At 45.8% G+C, this 15,046-nt stretch overlaps 1 long non-coding RNA gene across 1 annotated transcript; it reads right to left on the bottom strand.

The window, feature by feature from the left end:
- Window positions 1-7,891: 7,891 nt before the first annotated feature.
- On the bottom strand, window positions 7,892-8,743 carry LOC137840669 (uncharacterized). The gene is made up of 3 exons (XR_011087516.1): window positions 8,641-8,743; window positions 8,371-8,426; window positions 7,892-8,284 (listed from the first exon to the last, which is right to left on the bottom strand). It is a non-coding gene; the product is annotated as an uncharacterized lncRNA (long non-coding RNA).
- Window positions 8,744-15,046: the final 6,303 nt, after the last annotated feature.

Raw genomic sequence — 15,046 nt, 5'->3', positions numbered from 1 at the left:
GCATGGTGTTGTTCAGTGCGGCATGGTGTTGTTCAGTGCGGCATGGTGTTGTTCAGTGGGGCATGGTGTTGTTCAGTGCGTCATAGTGTTGTTTAGTGCGGGATGGTGTTGTTCAGTGCGGCATGGTGTTGTTCAGTGCGGCATAATGTTGTTCAGTGCGGCATGGTGTTGTTCAGTGCGGGATGGTGTTGTTCAGTGCAGGATGGTGTTGTTCAGTGCGGCATAATGTTGTTCAGTGCGGCATGGTGTTGTTCAGTACGGCATGGTGTTGTTCAGTGCGGCATAATGTTGTTCAGTGCGGCATAATGTTGTTCAGTGCGGCATGGTGTTGTTCATTGCGGCATGGTGTTGTTCAGTGCGGCATGGTGTTGTTCAGTGCGGCATGGTGTTGTTCAGTGCGGCATGGTGTTGTTCAGTGCGGCATGGTGTTGTTCAGTGCGGCATGGTGTTGTTCAGTGCGGCATGGTGTTGTTTAGTGCGGCATGGTGTTGTTCAGTGCGGGATGGTGTTGTTTAGTGCGGGATCGTGTTGTTCAGTGTGGCATGGTGTTGTTCAGTGCGGCATGGTGTTGTTCAGTGTGGCATGGTGTTGTTCAGTGCGGCATAATGTTGTTCAGTGCGGCATAATGTTGTTCAGTGCGGCATGGTGTTGTTCAGTGCGGGATGGTTTTGTTCAGTGCAGGATGGTGTTGTTCAGTGCGGCATGGTGTTGTTCAATGCGGCATGGTGTCGTTTAGTGTGGCATGGTGTTTTTCAGTGAGGCATAATGTTGTTCAGTGCGGCATGGTGTTGTTCAGTGCGGCATGGTGTTGTTCAGTGCGGCATAATGTTGTTCAGTGCGGCATAATGTTGTTCAGTGCGGGATGGTGTTGTTCAGTGCAGGATGGTGTTGTTCAGTGCGGCATGGTGTTGTTCAGTGCGGGATGGTGTCTTTCAGTGCGGCACGGTGTCGTTCAGTGCGGCATGGTGTCGTTCAGTGCGGCATGGTGTCGTTCAGTGCAGCATGGTGTCGTTCAGTGCGGCATGGTGTTGTTCAGTGCGGCATGGTGTTGTTCATTGCGGGATTATGTTGTTCAGTGCGGCATGGTGTTGTTCAGTGCGGCATGGTGTTGTTCAGTGCGGTATCGTGTTGTTCAGTGCGGTATCATGTTGTTCAGTGCGGTATCGTGTTGTTTAGTGCTGTATCGTTGTGTTGTCCGTATTGTGTTGTGTTGTTAGTAATGTGTTGTGTTGTTCGTATTGTGTTGTGTTGTTCGTATTGTGTTGTGTTGTTCATAATGTGTTGTTCATATTGTGTTGAGTTGTTCGTATTGTGTTGTGTTGTTCGTATTGTGTTGCCTTTAACACTTAGCCTCTAACACTTAGCCTCTAACACTTAGCCTCTAGCACCTAGAAGGTAAATAAATAGGAAGGAAGGACTCACCGGTGACGTCTTTGCCCACGTCCAAGCGTTGTACTTTGTATTTTCATCCTTCTGACATTGGAAAACATATAGCCAACAAACACCGTGGAACCTAAACGAATGAAAGAAAACTATCATTTGGCCACAACCAACATTCACAGATACAACACAATGTGACGTGCGGTGGTAGAGGTTAAAGGTTGAGTGAAGGGCCCTCGTTTTAAACAACTTTTTTGAAAAGGATTGGGAACAAGTAAGACGTATTTAATTTATTTAATGGGAAGTAGTAAGAGCTATTGAATTTAATCTATGTATTATATTCTATTGTATTGTATTCTGTTGTATTCTTTTGGATTGTATTCACACTAACCCCACTAAAACTTCAGCCCACAAAAACTCGCCTCTGGCGCCTAGCCTCTGGCACTTAGCCTCTAACACTTACCCTTTAACATTTAGCCTTTAACACTTAGCCTAGAAGGTGAATAAATAGGGTTAAAGGTTGAGTGAAGGGCCCTCGTTTTAAACTACTTTTTTGAAAAGGAGTGGGAACAAGTAAGACGTATTTAATTTATTTAATGGGAAGTAGTAAGACTACATTTATTTAATCTACTTTTCTTCCCAGGCAAAATTTGATGTGCTGCAATTCCAAATTTCCAAAGTGAATGAAGGAATGAAATCCTTTAAATTATGATTTTGTATAAATACTAGGCATAAACACAAAATCTACGGCACAAAATGGGCAGACTGGTTACAAGACAGACTTCTTTAATTTATTCAATGGGAAGAAGACTTATTTAGTTTAATTGATCTATTTTTGTTCCCTGGCAAAATTCGATTTGCTGTAATGCCAAATCTTGAATTGAGACCTGATAGGAAGTATTAAACGCTTAGTTAAATCGATACAAGTTGGTAATAAGAGCGAGTAATGTTGGTTGGACCGATGAATGAAGGTTGAAAGCAATTTAAATTATGACTTTGTATAAATACTAGATATTAACAGAACATCTACTGCGCAAAATGGGCAGAGTTTACTTGTTTGAGAAGGAGTGGCTTATTCAAAACTAAGATTTATTTAATCTGTTTGTTCCCAGGCAAAATTGGATGTGATGCAATTCCAAATTTCACCACATGATGGTGCCCAATTTTGACTTCATAGGACATATTAAACACTTAGCTTGTTATTATGTTCAAGGTAATCAGATTTGTTTATTATTCTAATGGCCTTTTCAAAACTATTCTGGATTACTACTTTGGATCTATTCGACATTACTCGGCAACAACATACTCTGTAACAGATTAGGCAGTATAATCGCATATGTTAACTTGAGAGTGCCCACACTCAATCTACTTATCGTGATGTGTTAAATCAATTACTGTTAGACATTATTTGTCTGATAATCTACCAAATCTTTGAATTGAAGAATTTGTGATTTAATTAATAGCTTGCTATTATGTTCAGGGTAATCAGACTTGTATATAATTCTAATGGCCTTCTTTTGAAAACTATTCTGAATTACAACTTTGGATCTTATATTACTTTGCAACAATATACTCGGTGACAGATTAGGCAGTATAATCACATATGTTAACTTCAGTGCCCACACTGTATTTATTTATGGTTATTTGTTAAATCAAGTACTGTTAGACATGAAATAGGAAGTGTTTAAGATAAATGTTATGGCTACTCACAATTGTAGCTCGCTCCTGGTCAATGATACGAGCCTGTTCTTGCAGTGGAAAACTTGCAGCCAACAAACACCGTGGAACCTAAAGGAATGAAATTAAACATTAACACTTTGCCTCGACCAATATTCACACGTACAACGCAACGCGGCTACACTTCTGCTAGGGTTAGCGCCTCAGCTACACGTTGCTATTACCGTGAACGCTAGCTACATCGACAACTTTAGTCAAACTACACAAACGTAAATCTCCTTAAACACAATGAGTGTTACTTACCGTGTACGCTGTAGACGGTCCAGTTGCAAGCAGAAAATAAAGATATTTCTGTTGATAATCGTCGTTGCTCAGTGGCTCACGGCCATCGCGCCAACAGATTTGAATTTTGGCGGAAGTTCCGCCAATTACGTCATATCCGCGGCACATGACTGCGACGTAATACCCGCTTATCTGAAACGGCAGTTAAAAGTAGAGTTACATCAAGTTTTCTTGGAACCTAAACGAATGAAAGAAAACTATCATTTGGCCACAACCAACATTCACAGATACAACACAATGTGACGTGCAGGGTTGAGGTTAAAGGTTGAGTGAAGGGCCCTCGTTTTAAACTACTTTTTTGAAAAGGAGTGGGAACAAGTAAGACGTATTTAATTTATTTAATGGGAAGTAGTAAGACTTATTAAATTTATTTAATCTACTTTTCTTCCCAGGCAAAATTTGATGTGCTGCAATTCCAAATTTCCAAAGTGAATGAAAGAATGAAGTCCTTTAAATTATGATTTTGTATAAATACTAGGCATAAACACAGAATGTACGGCACAAAATGGGCAGACTTTACTTGTTTGAAAAGGACTGGTTACAAGACATACTTTTTTAATTTATTTAATGGGAAGAAGACTTATTTAGTTTAATTGATCTATTTTTGTTCCCTGGCAAAATTCGATTTGCTGCAATTCCAAATTTCCAAAGTGAATGAAGGAAAGAAGTCGTTTAAATTATGATTCTGTATAAATACTAGGCATAGACACAAAATCTACGGCACAAAATGGGCAAACTTTACTTGTTTGAAGAGGACTGGTTACAAGACAAACTTTTCTGATTTATTTAATGGGAAGAAGACTTATTTAGTTTATTTCATCTATTTTTGTTCCCTGGCAAAATTGGATTTGCTGAAATTGTATTTTGCCAAACCTTGACTTGAGACCTGATAGGAAGTATTAACAATATACTCGGTGACGGATTAGGCAGTATAATCACATATGTTAACTTCAGTGCCCACACTGTATTTATTTATGGTTATTTGTTAAATCAAGTACTGTTAAACATGAAATAGGAAGTGTTTAACATAAATGTTATGGCTACTCACCATTGTAGCTCGCTCCTGGTCAATGATACTTGTAGCTCGCTCCTGGTCAATGATACGAGCCTCTTCTTGCAGTGGAAAACTTACAGCCAACAAACACCGTGGAACCTAAAGGAAGGAAATTAAACATTAACATTTAGCCTCAACCAACATTCACAGATGTAACGCAACGCAAACTACACAAACGTAAATCTTTTTAAACCTAATGAGTTGTACTTACCGTGTACGCTCTAGACGGTCCACTTGCAAGCAGAAAATAAAGATATTTCTGTTGATAGTCGTCGTGTTTGTATCCGTTGTCTCGCTCAAGGCCATTGCGCCCACAGATTTGAATTTTGGCGACAGTTCAGCCTATTGACGTCATTTCCGCGGTGTAATACCCGCATATCTGAAACGGCAAAGTTAAGAGTAGAGTTAAATAAAGTTTTTAATCAACGCAATCATTTACAACCGTTGACCAGTCGAAATAATCGTCGAAATTCGACGTTCCCCCCAAACGCCACACTCACTCGCTTTTCAGGGCAACAAAAGTACTTATTTTTAAAAACGATGAGTTGTACTTACCGTGTACGCTCTGGACGGTCCAGTTGCAAGCAGAAAATAAAAATATTTCTCTCGTTAGTCGTATGTTACCATCCGCTGTGTCTTTGTCAACATCGCCATTTTCCTACTTCCTGTTGCGAGCCACGCCCACGGATTTAAATTCTGGCGGAAGAGCCCGCCCATTGGCGTCGTTTTCGTGTATAGCAAATCCGATTGGTTGGGAAGGGGGCGCGGTTATGCAGCCAAGGGGTCCTGTGATCGGTGGGATGTAAAGTAGGCGTCGACGTCACGTCAGCGTCACGTGACCACGACGTGGCAGACGTCATATAGCAACCGCTGTTTTGTTTAGTAGACTTACAGTTGTTATGCATTGACATAATGGCGCACACTCCAAATGGATTTGAATAAATTAAATAATTCTTCTGCCCACTCCCTTTTAAACAAGTTAACTCTCCCCGCGGATTTGAATTCCGGCGGAAGTTTCGCCCATCGACGTCACGTCTGTCACGTGACCACAACGTGGCAGATGTCATATAGCAACCGCTGTTTTGTTTAGTAGATTTACAGTTGTTATGCATTGGCATAATGGTGTGCACTCAAAATAGATTTAAATAAATTAAATATTTCTTCTGCCCACTCCCTTTTAAACAAGTTAACTCTGCCCACGGATTCTAATTTCGGAGGAAGGTCCGTCCATTGATGTCTTGTCTGCGTCACTTGACCACGACGTAGCGACGTCATATAGTAACCGCTGTTTTGATCAGTAGACTTAGTTATTATGCGTTGACATAATGGCGCACTGGTTAGCATGTCCACCTCTTAAGCATGATGTTGCGGGTTCGACGCCTGATCAATGTTAGCCATGGAGTGAGCTGAAGTGCATGGCGCTGAAGATTTGAATCTTTGAAATGCGCTGAGGTCTGACATATCAGGCAGAATGGTTTGCCATCACGTTCAACAAAAAATAGAAACTTTCCCACTCTGATAAAAACGTCCTGTGTTCATCTACATATTTCCGTTTTGCTGTGCATCTTTTCCCTGCCATTTCGAGAGCCCAATTGACACTAATAGTTTACTGGAATGTGTTTGCCCATCCTACTTTGTGGAATTTCACCACATGCGCTTTTGACCAAAATACCAAATTGAACTCAAGTGAAGCCAACACGCACAACACCCCATCCCCCCCCCCACACACACACACACAAATGTTGATATGAACATAAAAGGGCCGCATGAATCCAAGCAAAGGAATTGCGGCTTGGCCAAACCTGTACTATACAACTTTATTTGTATAAAATTTTCACAACAGCTGTCACACAAACAAAGCGGGAAAAAACGAAGACGTGCGTGTTCCGCCCACGCTGGATTTATTTGCACCTTTGAAAAGACACCGTATTGCCGCAGATGTGGCAAAGAGTACTTTTGGGCATCTGAGACGGAAGGATGTCCAAAGCATCACGTCACCTGCTCTGGTCGGCATGGTGGTGGGAAGTTGAGGTCAACCGCTTTGGGGTTGGCTGAATCTTTGGTCGCAGGATGCCACACACTTGAAGACAGAAGCAGAAAAGCAGAGCTAAATGCAAAATGTACTCACCGGTGACTCCAATTTTTTCCCCCCCTGAAGAAATGGATGGACGGGTGGCCCCGGCTGGCCGGTGGGACTCTTGTTATTCTGACCCTTTTTAGTGCGCGTTTGGGGAAACAACCGTTTTTTGTGGCGCTCTCTTCTGGTTCAAGAGTGCCCTGCATGCGAATTTGCCTTTCCTGCCTTCTGATTGGATGAGCGCCGGTGTGACGCGGTGCCTCTGTCACCGTGGCGGGGGGTATACGTCGGCATCGGAGCGTCTGCCAACGTCTGAGACCGGCTGGCAGTGTATCGGAGGTGTCGAGTGCGGTGCCGCTGGAGCTCACTCACCAGCTGGTGTTAGGGCCACAGAATGAAGGCCAAGGAGAAGAATAGAAAGAGAAACAGAAACTTCTCCTCCAATTGTTTGATTTGTCTCTTCTGAGCTTCGATGAATTCTTTCAGCTCTTTGTTCCTCTAGGACGGACAAATGGAAAGTGGCCTTCAAAAGCCAGTAAGCGTGCAAGTAAGTGCCGGGCTGGCTTTGGGCCCTTACCTGTTGCGCGCTGTGCAGCAGATCCATTCTCTCTTGGAGGATGCAAGCGTCGCGCTCCATCAACTCGCACATCAGGGCTCGCTTCCATTGGTCCACGGCGCTCCTAAGCTCTTCTCTCTGATCCGCCGTCAGCACGTCATTCACGCCAGCGTGGCTGGCTTTTTCGCCGTCCGTGGCGGGGCAGTCCCGCTGCGGTAGCGCCTCGTACAACATGGCCTCCAGCTCCAGGATCCTCTGGGCCGCAATCCTCGTCCATCAGTGGTCCGGCGGGAGATTTGAGGGCGGCTTACCTTATGAGCCTGGTCCATGGAACGCTTCCTGAAGTCCAACTCTTCATCCAGGTAGCCCTTCTGCTTACAGAACATATCCTAGCACAGCTCAAAGTCAGAATTGTTGGGGCACATTGCCGGAGTTCCCCTTGGCTGATGTCGCGTGTCTGTCTACCTTCTTACTTTCAATGTCCAACATCTACTGTTGAAGTGCTGACTTGGTCACTTTGATGTATTCTAACCACTGAGGAAAGGCTGCTGTCACATAAGCAGAATGCGAGAGCGTGCGTGGACGTGCGCGTTACCTTCTCGGCTAGGGTGAGAAGGATCCTGGCGTGAATCACGACCACCTGCTCCTCGTTGGTGAGATTCTGCAAGAGCCCAAAGGCACAGCGTCAACAAGCTTCTTTCAGCGCAAAGCCTTCCAAAAGTCACATTTGAGCCGCCGAGTCTCGTGGAGTGCGAACATAAGGAGTTCGACATACACTTACGGCGTTATCGCCCAGGATGTCCAGCTTCTTCATCAGATCACTGATGCGATGTCCGGGGGAAAGGCGCAAGGAGAAATGTAAGGTGTTCTGGGACCTCGGGTTGAGGTTAGGGTTGCGAGGGACGTGTTACGTACGCTCACGCCCTCGGCCTCGCAGTAGATCTGCAAAGGGCTGAGGCCGTCTGGGAAACGGACTTACAGAAACTTCAAGACGGGGGAGCGCCACTCCCTCTCCTGAAAGGCAGAGGCATGCATCCGTCCGTCCGTCCGTCCGTCTGTCACATCTCTGGCCTCAACACGCTTGTGCGAGTCTTCCCACCTCCAGCTCCAGGATGCGGAACTCAAGCAGTTCGTTTTGGTCTCGGATATCCTGGATGTGCTCTTTCAGACGCGCTTCTTCCGCCTCCATCCGCCTGACCTGAAAAGACAGTCAGACCTCATCTGCGGGGCTTCCCGACGGGTGTGACGCCAAGCGACTCCGCCCAGCGCCTTTCTTTCCGTCACCTTTTCGGCCAACTGCTGATTGCTCTGACGCAGCAGCTGCTTCTCCACTTGACATTCTAGAAGAGACAAACGCGTGGACAGCTTTGGAATGTTGTGTCATTTTCATCCACAAATTCTTTGGTTGACTGGAAAATGACATTTGCTTTTCTCCGCATTTTCCCAGCCACGTTCAGGGGGGGGGGGGGTTGGTCCAGTAATGCCAGACGAATGAGTGACTGAAGAATGTAGCTATTTTGTCTGAGAAAAAGGTGTGCTCATTGATGAGCTTACCTGTCCTTGTTGCTTCAGCGCTGACTCCAGATCTGCTACTCTGCTTTGATAGTGACCCATTTCTACCATCAGCTTTTCTCTGGTCTGAAAGGAGGAGGAGGAGGGAGGCTCCTCCTCCTCCTTTCAGACCAGAGAACACCCGAGGCTGGGTGAGAACGGGGAGGCTGCGACCCGGCCGGGGGTTGCGGGAAGGGGCGCCACCTTGATCTCCTTCTCGGCGTCGTAGTCCCCTCCGCTGGTCTGGGCGAGCAGAGCGTAGGCTCGTTGCAGCGCTTGATATTCTTGCGTCAGCTGGCGGTAGCGAAGCTCCGCCTCCTCATGCACACACCAATGCAACACAGCACTAGTACCAGAATCAGTCAGACCGGCGACAAAGCACCCGCGACGCAAAGACGAGTCCGATTCCAGGCTGAAGAGGAATGTTTGGCGCCAATACGCTGGCAGAAATGGCGGGCTACCTCTTCGGGTTCCGTGTCGGGGGTTCTGTCGGTGTGAAAAGACAAGGACGATCCGTCCGAGTCCACCAACACGTCTTCGTCGTAGCCGTAAAATGTTTCGATGACCTGCGGGCGCGGAAGCAAACATCTCTCTGAACAAACTGAAGCGACACCTCACGATGAATCGACGAGAGGAACGATAGCGAGAAAAAGGCCATTTCATCTTGCGCAACACCAAGCAGCCGCAAACAAACAGACTCACCTTGCAGGACCTCACGCTTTGTTCCTCCTCAGAGATTCTCGACGTCGGTATCGTAGCAGCAAATCTCTCTCCTGTCGACACAAATAATCCGCCTTTGAGATTCTTTGGATGCAAAGGGAACGAACGGCTCCGGCGCAGAAACAAACGCGACTCACAATGACATTTCTGACATGAGCTCCTGTCTCCAGAGCCTGAAAAACACGTCACCGGCGATGATTGGAGGGACGCTCGTCTTTTCCAAAAGTGACAACTACAGGGTGTGTCAGGGTTTTCCAGATTATCTTTATCGTATGATTATGTTGCTTTGACTTTGACTGCAACCTGTAATAAATAATATTATTTATCACTTATTTATCCCTATCATAAGGGATAGCAACTTCCTACACAAAGTTGTAAAACACCCCTTGCTATGTTTTGACTAGAGGTCAAGGGCTTTCTCCATTCAATCCACGCTTACACCCACCCTGTTTCTCTTAATAAAAATGCTCGTGCAGGAGCCGAGAGTCAGACTTCATTCGTACAACGGATGGACTCTCCACCTGCAGGTGTCCAAAAGAACTTACTTGTCTCCCATGTGGTTCTTCCAAAATAAGTTGGAGCGAGCGCAACTCTAACAGGGTGCATTTTGCCGCTAGCTGCCTACGGACAATGACGTCGCGCTCGCAGCTAATGGTTGACGGGCTGAGCAGCCGGGCGAGTCCGTCGTTTTCAGCGCACAGCGAGTGGCAAAGGCGCTGACAAAACGGGAGCTTTGAGCTGCTGAAAACGGCAAAACAAGTCTAAAGCGTGTTCAAACGCGTGCGCACAATGCTCCTGCTTGAAAGGTCGGAATTTAAGGGGCCAATTTTTTGGATGGTGGCCGCCGGCCAAGCTTTGGACGGAAAAGGTTTCCTGGCGACAGCGAGCGAGCGCGGCGCTGCCGTACGTGCACCGAGTCGCCTGCCTGAAGACCTTGGACAAGTCGTCGATGATGTGCCGCTGCTCCACAACTTGAAGGAACTCCATTTCACCGTCCTGCTGGCCGCAACCGCGGTCCAGGTCATTGAGCGAACTAGGCCTTCTCTGTGGAACACAAATGCAGTGGACTCTGTTGGCACGCCGCCGTTGTCCACGTCGACTTACCAAGCTTGCCATCTCCTCGTTCTCCTGGGTGACAAAGCGCACTTTGTTTTCAAGGCGACACAGCACCAGCGAGAGTTCTTCATTCTTCCTGCTCAGGCGTTTGTTTTTGTACAGGAGTGGCAGAAACTGGCTTTCTGTTTCTCTCAGTCGCTTTAGCTGCAAGCATGAAGTGCGGGATGTGAAAGACGCACAACACGCGGGCCAGAACGTATCCATTCCTTTTGCATCGGTTTGAACGGAATTGTGGCATTGGCTCCCAATAAAAGACATCTACCAGGCAACCGACTCGCCGCGCCGCTCAACTAATAAGCAAGCGCAATGGGTGCCTCGCTGGATGGCGCGCATCAAAGGTAGCGCAAACCTTCAAGCGTGCCGTCAATAAATTACCAGTTCATCGCGCTCTTCAGAAAGCAGGGCGTTTCGATCCTCCAGTTTCCTGATGACTGCGCTGAGCTCAGCGATTTTCAGATGAAACCGTCGCGTGTCCCGATCCTCCTGAGACTCAAAACGCCCCGCAACACACACACACAACCACTCGTTCAAAGTTCAAAACTGTTTTTGTGCTACCTTCCTCCAGCAACGAACTAAGTCATGCGTACTGCAAGTGTGTGATGAGGTGGCTTACGCTATGAAGAGGATTGCTAGTAGCGGCGTTGACCCCACTTCCAGGGTAGTTTAGGCCCGCCCTTTGGGAATCCCTCAGGGCAGCGATCTGCTGCTCGGCAGCCTGAGTCTGCAGCTGAAGGCGGTGGACGTGGCCGGCCCCAGGGCTTTATCCAAAACACTAACCGCTCTGTCTTTCAGCTTGATCTCATCCATCTGGATGTACAAACGGGGAGCGTTCAGGCAGGCGGGCAAACTCATTTGCCAGAATTGTGACAAAAACAAAGAGAGCAACCGGCCAATTTTTTTCTTGAATCGACTAGAACACCTTTGCTGTGACAAAAGCGAAGCGAGCAACCGGACATTTTCTTCTTGTGAAATAGAATAGAATGCCTTAGGTGTCATTGCACTGCAGGTATACGACGAAATTGGGAACATAGCCATGCACCGCGCATCTGATCAGTCCTACCAGTCAGCGGATCTCCCTCTCGCAGTCTCTCTTGGTTCGGCTCAGCTCCTCCCGATGCTGGTGATGAGCCGATCGGAGCTCGTCCGCTCGGGACTGCCAGGCCTGCTGGGCCGCTGCCACGGTTTGTGACAATAATAGCATTTAAGAAGAAAATTAATGCACTTTATATTATTAATTCTAACTTCTTATATGTAAATCTAGCACTTAACTGTCGGAGTGCTTCACCCCACTTGATTGCTTTAAAAAGATTAACAACTTTCTTAAAACGAATAAAAATGTCTTACTCTATTTAGATTTGCCCAGTAATTAATTTGGAAGGCAAGTCTATTTTTCGATCGTCTCCTGTTTAACTTTTGACGCGGCCCGACAAATTTAGGAACTGGGGCGCGCCCGACCGACAATCGAAATACTTTTATCCTTCACCAATTCTGAAAATCTATTTTAACCATCGTCGTTATTTTATTTAGAGGAAGTAAATTTTCAAACGAATTCACTTTTAACGAAATTCACTCTTCCCTTAAATATCTACGAAAGTTATTTAATTCTCTAACATGTTCGGAGTTACGTTTTACGCGGCCCGTCAAAAGGGGGAACGGGCCTGCGCCCTTCAAATAATTAAATTACTTTCAGTTCTACACCAAACTAATAATCCAATTTAAACACTTCCGTTAATTTATTCAGACGAAGCAAACTTTAAAACGAATTGAAATTCACTCGTGTCTCAAATAACTACGAAAGTTATTCAATTCTCTACAATTGTCTGATGTTACTTTTATTTATTACGGTCCTATGTTATACCATAATAACCCCCCGCACATTAATCAAATCGTCAAATCAACCCCAAACCATCGATTGCACATTCAGTACAAATCAGAGCACAACCAAGTAGATGAATATACACAACACATTTATTGAAGAAACATGAAATAGAATTACAAATCTTAATCACTCCAGAAACCGAACAATTTCACCCACTGATACCCGTGTTAATAAAATCATTCAATCCCAGAACAATTCGATTGCAAAACACAGTTCATGAAAGAGGGAAAAGGTAGATACCAGCTGCGTGCTATTTTTGGTGGAAGCAAAGTCGAGTGATCAATTCGATCTTACTTCTAAAATCCAAATTAGAGAAACAGGCTGGCCTCGAGGGGGCCGGCGGCCCGATGACTATTCCCCACTCTCGCTAAAATACATAAAAGTCGTTTTCACTCGCATAGTTTCTCCTGTAAAGTTGTCCAGTCCAATTTTTTGGAGTAAATCCAAGTTAATTTCGGACCAGCGATCCTGCGTCTCACACAAAGATCCCGGGACTCTGGAAAAAATCTTGAAGCTCCTTCGGGCTTCTTCACGTATTCTTTGGGGGAAAAAGCCTCTTAGCTGCTCCTGCAGGACTTTTTATAGGCTTGTCTGGTACCTATATCCTCTCTATAGGGTAAGACCGCCTAGTTTCCCACGCCTTATAGATTTTGGTCAGTTTTCCCACGCTGTATAGGGTTTGGACAATATTCCCACGCTCGTACACCTGCTGTCCTTCAGCAGATGTTTCCGCCTTGACCATGCATTACTTTCCACCAATGTACAGCTAGCCCCTGGTAAAGCCTTTCACTTCCCCTTTTCTTCACTTCCTGTTTCATGAAAATAACTTTTTAAAGTGACGCTTCAATTAACTCTGAAATAAAAATCCAAACCTTTGATCTATTTCTTTAAACAATTTATGTCACGCCACTATGAGAATAGTGGCGGGCCTCTTGACCAAATTGACTAACAATATTGCTTTAAGCTGTTACAGAATAAATTTTTAGCCAAGCAAAGAAATCAAAAAGTAAAAATCACATTTGTGCTTCTCCAAACATTTTATGTCACGCCACTATTCTCATAGTGGCGGGCCTCTTGATCAAATTGACTAACAATATTGCTTTAAGTTGTTACAGAATACACTTTTAGCCAAGCAAAGAAATCAAAAAGTAAAAATCACATTTGTGCTTCCATGCGTGACTCACAATCCGACACCTTGTTCCTGTTTTATTTCTATTTTAACTAGTTTAGCTTATTGTGGCCCCTTTTTGGTCTCATGTTTTGGTCTGGCGCCATCTTTTGGACAAATTTGGAATTTCAGCTCTGCCAATTTATTCCTGTGAACAATCCATATTTTACCATTTGCACCACCTTTACCCCCATGTTACATGACAATATATATACATATACTATATATATATATATATATATATATATATATATATATATATATATATATATATGCAGAGGAATGCTAAACCATGTATTAAACTTCTATTTAAAGGGTTTATACAAGTTCAGTAAAGTTGGTAGTGCGAGATAGTGCAAGATAGAGGTCCGTAGTGTCATAAAGTACAGTTCTGTGAATGTTCAGTTTAGAGCTCAACAGTTCTAGTGTTCAACAGTCTGATGACAGCAGGGAAAAAGTTGTTGCAGAACCTGGTGGACCTGCAGCGGATGCTGCGAAACCTCTTCCCAGAGGGCAGCAGGGAGAACAGTCCATGGTGGAGGTGTGATGGGTCATGGATGATGTTACGGGCACGGGACATGCAGCGCTGAGATGAAATGTCCTGAATGGAGGGAAGAGGAACCCCTATGATCCTCTCTGCTGTCCTCACCACTCTCCTCACATTCTTCCAATCGGAGGCGGTGCAGCCTCCACACCACACAGAGAGACAGCTTGTCAGAATGCTCTCTATGGTGCTCCTGTAGAACGTCCTCATGATGGGTGGGGGCAGGTGGGCTCTCCTCATCCTCCGCAGGAAGTACAAGCGCTTCTGTGCCCTCTTGACCAGTGCCGTAGTGTTCATAGTCCAGGTGAGGTCTTCTGTGATGTGGACCCCCAGGAATTTGGTGCTGCTGACCACCTCCACAGCTGAGCTGTTGATGATCAGTGGAGCGTGGTGAGGCTGTTTTTTCCTGATGATTTGTAGTCTGTAATCGCCCGTATGCCTTGCCACATACTCCTGTTGTTGTTGGCATCGTGGAAACGATCCTGAATTTTTCGACTGCGGTCTCGCTTCGCTACCCTGATGGCACGGTTCAAGTTGGCTCTCGCTGTCCTCAGTGTCTCCTTGTTGCCAGACTTGAAGGCAGAGTTCCGCGCTCGTAGCGTTTGACGTACCTCCTCAGTCATCCAGGGTCGTTGGTTGCCCCGGGTGATGATATTCTTAGTGGTGCTGACGTCCTCGGTGCATTTGTTGATGTAGGCTGACACAGTCATGGCGCTCGTAGCGTTTGACGTACCTCCTCAGTCATCCAGGGTCGTTGGTTGCCCCGGGTGATGATATTCTTAGTGGTGCTGACGTCCTCGCTGCATTTGTTGATGTAGGCTGACACAGTCATGGCACACGCATGTCAAATCTACATCGGGAAAACTGGGAGGGAGGGAGGGAGGGAGGGAGCCAGGCAGGCAGGCAGGGAGGCAGGCAGGGAGGCAGGCAGGCAGGCAGGCAGGCAGGCAGGCAGGGAGGCAGGCAGTGTCTGTCTGTTGAG

Source organism: Syngnathus scovelli, chromosome 10 (genome assembly GCF_024217435.2).
Source record: "Syngnathus scovelli strain Florida chromosome 10, RoL_Ssco_1.2, whole genome shotgun sequence".
Classification (NCBI taxonomy): domain Eukaryota; kingdom Metazoa; phylum Chordata; class Actinopteri; order Syngnathiformes; family Syngnathidae; genus Syngnathus; species Syngnathus scovelli.
This window is presented reverse-complemented; position numbering and strand designations above follow the sequence as displayed.